General features: G+C 43.3%; 1 protein-coding gene across 5 annotated transcripts in view; it reads right to left on the reverse strand.

The window, feature by feature from the left end:
* The window catches only part of LOC119660356 (probable G-protein coupled receptor No18), a 254,873-nt gene that overhangs the window by 55,914 nt on the left and 186,102 nt on the right, over window positions 1-12,857 (reverse strand). The window lies entirely within an intron of this gene.

The following is a 12,857-nucleotide window of genomic DNA, read 5'->3' on the forward strand; positions in this document are numbered from 1 at the left end:
GAATAAGACCTCCACGAAGTAAATTCAAATTCCAAATGCACTAAAAACTATAACACATTTCACTCGTCCTCTTTGGAAGCTCACACCAGTTGACATGTTCATTTATTATTCTCCATGAAGGACTAAAACAGGATGCGGGTACTCTCATGTTATAAGGATGTGTGTGTATCAAAGTGGGTGTTTGTTATGCATTGCTGAAAGCCTTAAATAATGAGGAAATCCGGGAGAGCAGTGCTGTTAGCAGATCCTATTTATATAACCAGTTGCTTCTGTTCATTTTACAGGATACTGAAGGAACGTAACCTTGGCACTTGATAACTAGAAATCACGGATGGGGAGATCTAATTGAAGTTGCCAGGGATTGAGCCATTACTTTCTTCCATAAAAATTTTCATCACAGCATGTCTAATGTATCCAGCACTAAACATGGGTAATGGATATGATATGATTGGATCATATTGAACCGTCAAAATGTGTAGCATTTCATTTTTCATTCGGTGATAAATTTGTTCGAAAACCCTCCACGTGCATTAATAAATATTCGAAATGCGAGCATGAATTTACCACCAAAGAAAAAAGGATTCAATTCACGCGACAGCTTTGCTCATCCTTTCGATAGCGGCCTTGATATATGTGCCATCCAATAACCGGCTGTAATGGTGGCTTTCATCCTCGTAATGTTTACTTTTTTAATTGTTCCATATTTTAACGCCATTAAAATATTTACCATATAAATCGTCCGGGACTTTATAAGGTGCCACTTAAAAACCATCCATGAAATTTCAATTTCAGCCGTGACGGAAGTGCTTTATGCACAGCAGCATTCCCTGACAGGACGAACTTTATAGGATAATGGAATGAATATGAATTTTGGAGATGGGAAAGTATGTAAAAATGTTATGTTGTCGTAATCCATTTACTTCGCGCTTACATATGTTCATGTGTTGTATCATTCACTGTTTCATGTACTTTGGAATGGTAAAATGTTGCGTAGATGCTTTCCAAGGTTTTTATTAGGCCGTGTGGAGGCTTCCCTGCCTAAAAACTAACCTTACAAAAACTCTCTATGGCCTAGACATAACAATTCCTTTTTATTTATATCCTTAAGCCATAATAACATTTCATCTGGCTTAGCATCAACCATAAAAAGCTGGCGAATTGGATATATCTTAGTATTTATAATTAAGTACATAAATAACCTTTGCAGATACTTTGTATCCTGCTGCTTCGTGCTGCTTTTCTCTACCTTTGCAGTCATGCTTTGTAATCCTTGAAATTTCAAACCTTCTCTAAATTTGCTTGCAATTTTCTTGGAACTTCTGTGCAACTTGAGAGGCAGACAACAAATTGATTTGAATTTATCTGTTAACTACGCATCCTACTTTATGTCCTTGCTATAGACGAACTATATATAGTCAATGCTAAATTTATTGCCGTAGGTAGAGAAGTATCCTGTGTGCTACGTTCCAAGTTTGATAGATAATCCAAGCAGTCTCAGTCATTTTATTATTTATTGTTGGATTCAACTTTTGTCCTCGAAACATGAACCGTTTCAGCAGCGATTGCTCGCAAAGTTCATAAAGGTAACCATGTGCAAGCTTATCAGCATTCCAGGGGAGGATTCAATTTACATTAGATTTTTTACACCAATTCGATATCCCCAAAAGCTGTCTGGCAGGGTCCGCCTCGTCTTCTTTTTCTACCATAGATATTGCCCTTATAGACTTTCCGGGTGGAATCATCCTCATCCATACGGATTAAGTGACCCGCCCACCGTAACCACATGGTCAGTAGCTTCAAACGAACTGAAAACCGGGACGAACCAGAAGAATGCGTGTCAGGATATACTGACATCTTCTACACCGATGGCTCAAAAACAGAAAATGGTTATGTAGCAAGAGTCTATCTCTCGAATAAAAACGAGAGGTGGACTTTTCCTTTGGGACAATACAAAACGGGCTTTCAGGTTGAAGTGTATGCGAGCCTAAGGGCCTAACCTGGCTGATTAACGAGCGGTTGAAAGACAGGCGCATCGCAAACTATAGTGATAGTCAAGCTGAATTGAGTGCGTTGATTAGTACTTTGATCATCCCAAAAATCATTCAGGAATGTAGAAACCAATTGAACTCTGTTTCTAGATTCAATACGGTGGATTTACTTTGGGTACCTAGTCATTCTGGAACTCCGCCATGCTATTAACATAGTACGCTGGTCCCAAGCCCAGGTAAAGGTGGAGGGTTTGAGGCAACGTACTCTGTACTATCCTCAGTAAACCACAAATAAAATACTGAGATCAGGGTAAGAGATAAATAGAGTATAGTTGGAGTTATTCTACTATGCTAAATCCTACCTGGTCTCTCTTGGTGACAGGCCCCGCGACAGGTCGACCAAGAAAATGCATAGAATGTCTTTACAAACATGATGATCGGATTGAGTCACAAGCCTCGGAGAAATGCTAGGGCGTCCACCTCAGTCGACGCGGCAGGACGGGCCCCGGTCCTGTCGAGAAATGGACAAGGGTTCTTGACGCATGGACGGCGTCAGGACGTAAGCAAGTTAGTCCGCACACAACGAACAAAACAAATACGTGTCTGCACGCTAAATGTTGGTACCCTAAGTGGAAAGACGGAGGAACTCGCAAGAGCCCTTCGGAAAAGGTGCATTGACATCTGCGCTCTGCAAGAAACCCGATGGTCTGGTGCCAAAAGCTGCGACATTGAACGCGAACGCGGTAAAAATGGCTACAAACTTCTCTATTTTGGTAACCCATACATTCAATATGGTGTTGGCATTGCCATCTCAGAGGGTTTCCGTGATTAAAGAAGTCGAACGATTTGATGATCGGCTGATGAAGCTCACCATTATATCAGCTGATCGCACTATTCACTTCTTCACTGCGTACGCACCACAGACAGGTCGACCTGATGCCGAGAAAGATGCCTTCTGGCAACTTCTCGATGAAAAGACTTGTCACGTGCCTGCTGCCGGCGACCTTAATGGTCATGTGGGTGAAAAGGCAGACGGTAATAGGTGCCATGGGGGAAAGGGGTTCGGAGCGCGCAATGAGGGTGGAGAGCGTATAATCGATTTTGCGGACACCCATGACCTTGTACTTATGAATACATGGTTCATCAAACGATTGTCTCATCTTCCCACATTTTATAGTGGGAACAGTAAAACGCAAATCGACTATATTCTTATAAGGCGCCAACATTTTACCACTGTCACTGATTGCAAAGTCGTTCCCTATGAGACCATCGACATCGGCCGTTGATTGCCGTATTGCGAATTAAGCCACCGATAAAACAGCGTGAGGAACGCACTGGCCCGTCGCGCATTAAATGATTGCGATTTGGTGAGAAGAAAGAAGAAACGGTCTCACTCATACGATTGCCAACCATTACGAATGTGGAAGAATCATGGAACCAAATGAAAGACACGATCCACAAAGCGGCCTCTGCAACCCTCGGGGTCACCAAGCCGGGTAAGCGGTACATCAACCGAGATACTTGGCTCTGGAATGATGATGTTGAAATGAAGGTCCGTGAAAAGAAACGCCTCTACCGCAAATTTCTCGACCATAAAACGCCTGCTAATTGGCAAATTTATAAGAATGCCAACCGGGAAGCAAAGAAAGCGGTCGCTGTCACCCGAGCGAACCATTTCAAAAATCTTTACGATAAACTGGACACTAGGGATGGCGAGAGAGATCTGTATCGACTTGCTAAAAGCTGTGATGAACGCACACAGGATATCGAACACTTCTGTTGTGTTAATGATAAGAACGGTACTTCGCTTACCAACCGTCAAGCCGCAACGGATAGATGGCGAGAATACTTCGAGCAGATTTCAACTGAAGAATTTGCTCATCCTCCACTTCCACAATAATTGCCGACATTGGGAGCGGTTCCACCAGTCAGCGCAACTGAAGTCGAGGAGGCAATAAAACAAATGAAATCGGGGAAAGCAATAGGGCCTGACGACATCGCATCTGAGCTCTGGAAAGCGAAGAGCTGGGACCCAACACTGTGGCTCAGTGAATTCTTTAACCGGGTTATTCAGGAAGGAAGAACACCATCTGACTGGCAAGAAAGTACCACTGTTCCAATATGGAAAAGGAAAGGTAGCCCAGCAGAATGTTCAAATTACCGTCCGATCCGGTTACTTTCCCATACCATGAAGATTTTTGAACGCATTCTTGACAACCGTATTCGCGAAATCGTTGAAATAACCATGAATCAAGCCGGATTTGTCAAGAACTGCGGAACTTCTGACGCAATACACGCTGCACGGTTACTCATGGAGAAATACCGTGAGAAGCATCGCCTTCTTTACATTACCTTTCTGGATCTAGAGAAAGCGTTTGACCGTGTACCACACGAACTCATCTGGTATGCTTTACGACAACACCTCGTGCCAGAAGAACTCGTGCGCTGGGTTCAATTGCTCTACCACGATCCGAAAAGTAAAGTTCGAAGTATGGCGGGTGTATCAAAACCGCTTCGTGTCTCTGTTGGAGTTCATCAAGGAAGTGCCCTCTCACCACTCATCTTTGTCCTTGTTATGGACACCGTCACACGGGATATCCAACGTCCAGCGCCCTACACACTGCTTTATGCAGATGATGTTTTCCTAGCATCTGATAGCAAAAATGATCTCAAGCAACTTGTTCAAAAATGGAATGATCGCCTCATGCAACACGGTCTCAGATTGAATTTAAAAAAAACTGAATTTTTGACGACCGATCCCCATGAAACAAGCACAATCTCCGTCAGCGGTAGTGATCTGCCCAGAACTGAGCGATTTAAATACCTCGGGTCAACGCTATCATCCAATGGAGAACTGCGTTATGAAATTGCTTCACGCATTAACACAACCTGGATGAAGCGGCGTTCCACAACTGGTGTCCTTTGTGATCGACGTATCAATGAACGTCTCAAATCTAATGCCGTCCGTCCAGTCGCTCTCTATGGTTCTGAGTGTTGGCCGACCATAAAAGACAATGAACGGCGGCTTGCGGTAATGGAGACGAAGATGCTACGTTGGACTAGTGGCGTCACACGTTTAGATCACTTCCCAAATGAGGATATCCGCGATCGTTATGGGGTTGCACCGATCGTGGAAAAGTTGCGAGAGAGGCGTCTTCGATGGTATCGTCACGCAATTCGTGCAAACGAGAATTCACTTGCCAAGATTGGTCTGAACATCGATGTCGATGGTAAACGACCAAAAGGCAAACCTAAGCAACGGTGGCTTGGTGCGCTGGATGGGGATTTGAAAGCCTCGAGATTGCACCCAGATCAGGCATTCGATAGAGCCAAATGGGGAAGCCGATCACGACGAGCCGACCCCGATTGTGAACGGGACAAAGGCTGAAGAAAAGGAAGAAGAAGTACTGAATATGAAATGTTAGTACAATTATAGTGCCCACAATGAATGTGCAGTACTTCTTTGGCAAATCACCAAATTAATTATTTTTTTAAAACAATTTATTTAACTAACATTTTTAACTTTTCTAAATTAAATTAGGCATTGTATTTTTTAAAGAAAAACGAATTCCGTGACGAGATCTATTTTATTTTCCTTGGCAGACTTCTACCCGGTTGCTCCGCCGGCCTCGCGGCTGTCAACCTACCATCAACAGGTAGGCAAGGCACTTAGGCGGGTGAGTTTCCAGCCATGGTGGGTTACGCTAACTTGATGTGGAACTTTGACGAATCTCCGCTTAGTGGCTCCAAACTACAGTGCCTCCAAATTTTATCCATCTTTTCCACAGACAATCTTAAAAAGGGACATCCTACACTATCATGTCGTGAGGATGTCATGGTAAGAAGGGAACCTCAGAAGCCCCGCCTCACAATAAAGCTGAAGCAGGAGAAACATTGATCAAGGGTGCGACCCATCGTGGATCCTCCTTTCCGATCGCGGTGCTCGAGTCTGAAGTTTCAGCGGTCCATGTGCGGTCGAGCCGTCCTTTTTAAAGGTTTTGTGTAAAACAAAACCTTATTAAAATCAATTACCTGTCTGTCTGTAGCTCTGTCTGTCACACTCATTTTCCTCCAAAACGGCTAAACCCATCTGAACGAAATTTGGTGGACATATGGGAACTATGACAGTGAGTGACATCAATTTAACTGCAGTTTAAAGGGGGACTCCCTATACGTGTTCCTCCTCGGACACCACCTTGTCGTGGTAGGGGAGCCTGTGGTAATTTACTACTGCACTAAGGGTGTCCAAAAACACATGAAGATGGAAACAAAGGATTGTAACTCTCCAAGTGGTAAGAAGTCGCAGACTTCGAATCCACCCGCGACTCTGAGAAATTAGGTGATGGCCAAGGCCCACGGAGAAATCCGTGGAAGACAGGCTCTCCACTTCAATAGAAAACCTCCACCAGGTGTCTATGGCGCGGTCAGCCAAAAAGCAATTCCCTTAATGAGAGGAAATTGGCTGACTACAACCGGCCGGTCGGTGACACTGTTGCCGAACTCTTCCAAAATTCGGAGGAAGGCTCGGCAGAAGGAAACATTAGCCACGAAGTAGAAGGGAGTACAGGCTTGCCTGTCAGAATCTTCTGCTCCGATTGTACTCGGAAAAACGGAAGAAAGGAAGGCTAATGTGGACGCAACTGGTCTAACACTGGTATGTAAAAACAAATCCATGCAGCCCAGACCCCGCGAACTTAGGCAGACTTCTAGCCGACAACAACGGAAAGCACTGTGAAAGAAGGTGAAGTTTCTTGGGAATGAGGACATGGACGTTGCTACACTACCAAGCATGCGATATCCAGAGGAATCAGACCCAAGAAAGCGGAAGTTTCGGCGGAAGGTGTGGACAAGCTAGTAATCCCCGTGAGATCCTCACTGAAAGCCGCAGATTTTTCAGTTAGTGGCGGTTTTCATATTAGACTTCTTCGACGAAAGATCCTGGAGACCGAGGGCCTGCGCTCTGATGTTAAAATTATTAGAGACAACCATTCTGAGACAGTTCTGTTCCTAGGACCTTATTGCGGTCGACTTATAATACCAGGTTAATGCGAAGAAGAAAAACGTCATAGTTGCTAGTTAGTTAGTTGCTGCTTACTAACCCTATGATTCTTTGTGCCCTCCGCCGACGCAAGAACTAAGGGATCTGATAGTGTATGCAGAATCAAGTGGCCTTGAAATTTAAATAGGTCAGCATATTTTATGGGGCAGTAGCAAATGCAATCCTAGAGGAGAGAAGCTGTTTGATTTTACCACTTCAGCTGGTCTGATGATGCGCCCCTACTTTAGTCGAACCAAGTAGAAATGAAGTAATTGGCTCAACAATCTGCACGTCAAAGTTATTAAAGTTGATTAAAGGCAGGCGAATGCTATATGAAATCTCACTCTCAGTTCACCGTTACTTAGAATTTATTCTGACCATTACAGCCGAACAGCTTGTAATACAAAGGAGGAATCCTAAGAAAACGGATTGGACAAAGTTCAATGAACTTCTTGGCGACAAAGTCGAGCTCCCTAGGCGACTAAGGACTCCTTTGGCGATAGAAGATGATTTGGAAACTTTGAATCGCATACAATTAGAGTGTTTTGAAGAGGCTTGTCTTATTTCCCAAGGCCGACGTGGTAAAACGGTTCCATGGTGGAATCGAAAACTGCAGACAACTGACTAAACTTCTGGAACTCACAGAGTGAATATAAGAGACTCGTAAAGCGTGCGAAACGAGACCCTTTTAGCGCAAACTGTAAGGAACTGGAAGATGAAAAGGAGACTTCCAGGCTATGCAGAGTCTTTAATAAAGATGAGTCGGCCAAGTCGGACTCTCTGATAAATACAGATGGTATTTGCATGAACTCCAGAGTTGAGTCTGTAGAGACTCTCTTGGAAGTATTGGAAGTACACCACCCGGAAGAACAGGTCTCAGAAGTGGGAAGAAGTGAACTGGCAGTTTTTGCAAACCCTTTAATACGAAAGTGTTACAAGGGCATTTGGGACTCTGCGAGAACGGTTCTTACCAATGAAAAGGCGACAGCTGCTATTCTATCATTTGAACACTTTAAAGCACCTCCTGTGGATGGCATCTACCCAGCAATATTTAAGGAGGGTATAGAGCACTTAGAGCAACTTCCAAGAAATATTTTTCGAGGATATCTTGCTCTCGGCTACGTGCCTTCCTCTTGGCAGAAGATGAAGCCAGTCCTCATACCAAAGCCTGGCAAAGATGACCATTCAAATCCAAAGAACTTCAGGCAAATCAGCTTAACATCATTTTCGCTGAAATGTCTGAAGAGAATGATTGAGCGTCACATCCGCTGGACGGTGCTAAAGTCGTACCCACTAAATAAAAACCAACTTCTAGAAGTTGCTTACCGACGTGGAAAGTCCTGTGAGTCCGCTCTTCATTCTTTGATTTCAAAGATAGAGGATGCAACTCTGAAGGGTGAGTACGCGATGGGGGGTCCGTAGACATTGAAAGGGCTTTTGACTGCGCATCCTTCCAAAAGCTTAGTGATGCCGTCAAAAAGCACGACGTTGACGAAACTCTAATAAAGTGGCTCTACACTACGCTAACACAGGGATTTGTTGTGTGCTGAAGTGGGTGTTGATCACTACCTAACAACAGAAGAGCCGAAAGGCTGCTTTCAAGGAGGTGTGCTATCGCCACTTCTGTGGAGTATGCTGATCAACTCACTAGTATGCGAACTGCAGTACACGTTCAAACTTATGCGAATGACGTGGCTGTGCTGACAGTTGGTCGAGATCGCGGAATGGTGAGTATAATAAACAACGCGCCGTCGATTTGATTGACAGTTGTTGCCTCTGCCATGGACTTTCAGTAAATCCAAATAAGCACAATGGCATTATTCATAAAAAGGAGGAAATTGAATGGCCTTTGCCTTCCAAAGATCAGCGGTACCACCCTTCAATTCTTCCAAGAACTGAAATTTCTGGGAGTTATTCTAGACAAGAAGCTTCTTTGGAACAAACATTTGGAGATAAAGATGAAACGAGCTCTTACAGCTTATGGGCTGTGTAGGCGGACTTTTGCCTCGACACGGGCACTTAAGCCTAAGGTAGTAATGTGGATATATGTTGCTATCATTCGCTTATGTATCCGTATTGTGATGGGTTAAGATGAAACAAAAGGGTCTGCGCTGTAAACTTGCTACACTCTAAAGAATTGTGTGTCTGGGTATCACCGGTACCATGAGCACCAGATCCGGCACAACTCTGAATGCATTACTCAATTTGCAGCCCTTGGATTTGTCTATTCAGAGCACTGCAATGAGAGTAGCTCATAGAGTAATTCGATTAGATCTATGGGAAAACAATGGACGCATTGGAAGAGTCATTGGGAGAACTGGATCTGGTTTTCGCAATGCCTTCCGATTCTCAGACCCCCATAAATCTGTTTGGTAGGAGATATAATATTATCTTCAAACGAAGAGAAAACTGGGACAAACGAGAAAAATGCGTGTCGGGATAAACTGACCTCTTCTACACCAATGGCTCAAAAACAGAAAATGGTTCTGAAGCTACCTCTCGAATAAAAACGAGAAGTGGGCTTTTCCTTTGGGACAATACACAACAGTCTTTCAGGCTGACGTGCATCCGAACCTAAGGGCGGCAGCCTGGATGATTGACGAGCAGTTGAAAGACAGGCGTATCGCAATCTGTAGCGATAGTCAAGCTGCATTGAGGGCGTTGATTAGTAATTTGATCATTTCAAAAATCGTACAGGTATGTAGAAACCAATTGAACTCTGTTTCTAGATTCAATACGGTGGATTTACTTTGGGTACCTAGTCATTGTGGGGAAGAGGCAAATGAAATCTCAGATGCCTTAGCAAAAGAGTCTTCAACTTTCCTCATGTTCGGACCGGAATCAGCAGTTGGGATGTCAGTAGCATTGGCTGATGCTGCTATCAAAAACTGGAAACAAGCTGCCTATAAAGACGGGGTGGCGAAGCCTTAAACTTTTCCTGTCAGAACCAAACAAATATACTGCAAAGTTTACCCTGTCGAAAAGCAGGAAGACTTGGAAAAATATTATGAGCATTCTGACTGGCCATAATACACTAGCTGGGCATATGTTCAGAATAGGAATTAGCCGTCGTTTCATCTCAAGCAGGGTCTGCCTCGTTTTCTTTTTCTACCATAGATATTGACCTTATAGACTTTTCGGATGGGATCATTCTTATCCATACGGATTAAGTGACCGGCCCACCCGAACCTATTAAGCCGGAATTTATCCACAGCCGGTCTTAGTATCGCTCATAGATTTCGTCGTTATGTAGACTACGGAATCGTCCATCCTCATGTAAGGGGCCAAACATTCTTCGGAAGATTCTTGTCTTGAACACGGCCAAGAGTTCGCAATTTTTCTTGCTAAGAACCCAAGTCTCTGAGGAATACATGAGGACTGGCAGGATCATTGTCTTGTACAGTAGGAGCTTTGACCCTATGGTGAGACGCTTCGAACGAAACAGGCTGAAATAGGCTCTGTTAGCTGCCGTGTGCGGATTTCATGGTCGTAGCTGTTACCAGTTGTGATTTTCGACCAAAGTTGTAGTAGATTTAATGTTGTTGATTGGTTGGTTTTTGGTGCTGACGGTGCCACCATATATTTTGCTTTGCCTTCATAGATGTGCAGCCCGAGATCTCGCGCCAATCGCCACCTGTTCGATCTGAATGAAGGCAGTTTGTACGTCTGGGGTCGTCCTTCCCATGATGTCGATATCGTCAGCATAGGCCAGTAGTTGGATGGACTTAAAGAGGATCGTACCCCTCGGATTTACTTCAGCATTAACTATGCGTCTTATTATCGGGAAAACTAATATAAGTTGACATAATACCAAAACGTGAAGTTGCAAATAATATAAAATTTAGAAGAAGTAATATGCAAAATAACCTAACCACGGTCATATGGAAACGATAGCTGTATCTAAACTTGTAACACCTGTCCTGCCTGTTCGGACAGGCTCCGACACAATTGAGCTTGGAAGTGTCGTCTCAAAACGTATTGAAACATACGTGGGTTTCCCAACGTACAAAGAGTCTGGCATCACAGGGCCTAGTGCCCAAAAACCGAGTGACAGCTTACGCACATAGGCCAAAGGCCTGGCCAATTCTCGTCCCCACGTACGATCCTCTTGGGCCGGACCAGAGAACTTGGCTCTGTCTGTTAGCCTGCCGGAACGTCGTGGATCAACTAAAACCTACAACAACAACATAACTTTGTAAATAATTGCAGGATTTCCACCAAACTTTCCAGTATGATGCTATTAGTGTAAAATTTAAGGGATTTAGGATGAATCTTACGGGAGGGGGTTTTTCAGTAAATTTTCGAATCATAATAATATACTGTTATTAACTTTATTTGAGCAGATATTAGAGCATTAGTAGTAGAGTATTTCGGAGCTTAGATACCGCTTGCATGGACTACCATCATTTTTTCAGATTTCTCCGTTGAGTGATTTCTGGCAATGGATTTTAGGGTTTTAGGTGTATGGGAATCCCCCTTAATTTTAACGTGCCTACTATAATTCGCGGCATGTGTAGGGGCTTACAATTCCAACCATTCTACCGAATTTCATATCAATAGGTGCAACCGTTTCTGAGAAAAGTTTGTGTGATAGATACTGCCTGTCTGTCTAGCAAACTGATTTTAGTAGGGTTTTGTTTTCAAGAACTATGGAAGCAAGTCCAAAATGTCTACTTTTTCTTTATGAATTCAAACGCAGTCATGGTAACCTCTTACCACTGGACCAACTTACTCCTTTCCTGAAAAGCACTTTATCCAAAAGTCTAGAAAGAAATCCTATTTTCAAAGAAGCTTAAATATGCACATTGTCTACAACAAACACGAAAGTATCATATGCCAACGCAGAACAATTCCTACGAAAGTGGACTATAATTGCTTAAAGTTGGGAAAACTTCTCGGCGACCCATCTCCTTATCAGATCAATATGCTTTCTATATATTTGCAGGGAAAGCGATCCAGAGTAACATTCATAATAGATAGAATGGTGGCACGGAAATATAAATGGTGTGGACACTTTGCCTTTTCTGTCAGATAGCAAGAATGGGATGAAGGAAACAGATGCCCTCCGAAGAACAATATCTATGAAGGATGATAAAAACTTTTTAACCAATAAAGTGAAGTTGCTTTTCAAGTTTATTTCTACGGCAAAGGAGGAAGTATTATACAAAAATTCATGATTATCTGTTATGGATATACCAGGTGTACTCCTAATTAATTTCCTGTTTTTAGTGAATAAAACACATAATTCCAAGGGAACCGTAATAGTTATTTTATTCGAAATATTTTCCATCGCTTTCTACATCTTTTCCTATCTTTCTGGTAATTTCTGAATACCACGCCAGTAGAATTGACTGTCTTTGGAGGTGAACCACGCAGTTCTCCATTTGTCTCTCGGTCAGTTCATGCGGCACCCACTTTCCATACTTCTGAATTTTTCCCATGGCTCGCAGACGCTTCGAAATTGCTTGCTGTTGAACTCCCAACGTATCTGCAAGCTGTCGTTACGTTTGTGTATTGTCTTCATCCAATAATGCTTGTAATTCGGCGTCATCAAACGTTTTTCGCTTACCGGAGCGTTCGGCGTCGTTCAGGTCGAAATCTCCATTTTTGAATTGTCGAAACCACGTTTCGCATGTTCGAAGTGTTAATGCACGATCGCCATAAACTTCCACAAGGGCAAGAGTGCCTCTCGAACACTTTTTTTCCTTGATTGAACATGAAAAGCAATGCATGGCGCATATGCTCGAAATTCAGCACGAGCGCCGACATTTTTGACGCGCATTAAAAACTTGCTGGAGGAACTTTTCGGGGAAACATCAACGCAGTTTAGA

The sequence above is a fragment of the Hermetia illucens genome, chromosome 6 (assembly GCF_905115235.1).
Source record: "Hermetia illucens chromosome 6, iHerIll2.2.curated.20191125, whole genome shotgun sequence".
Classification (NCBI taxonomy): domain Eukaryota; kingdom Metazoa; phylum Arthropoda; class Insecta; order Diptera; family Stratiomyidae; genus Hermetia; species Hermetia illucens.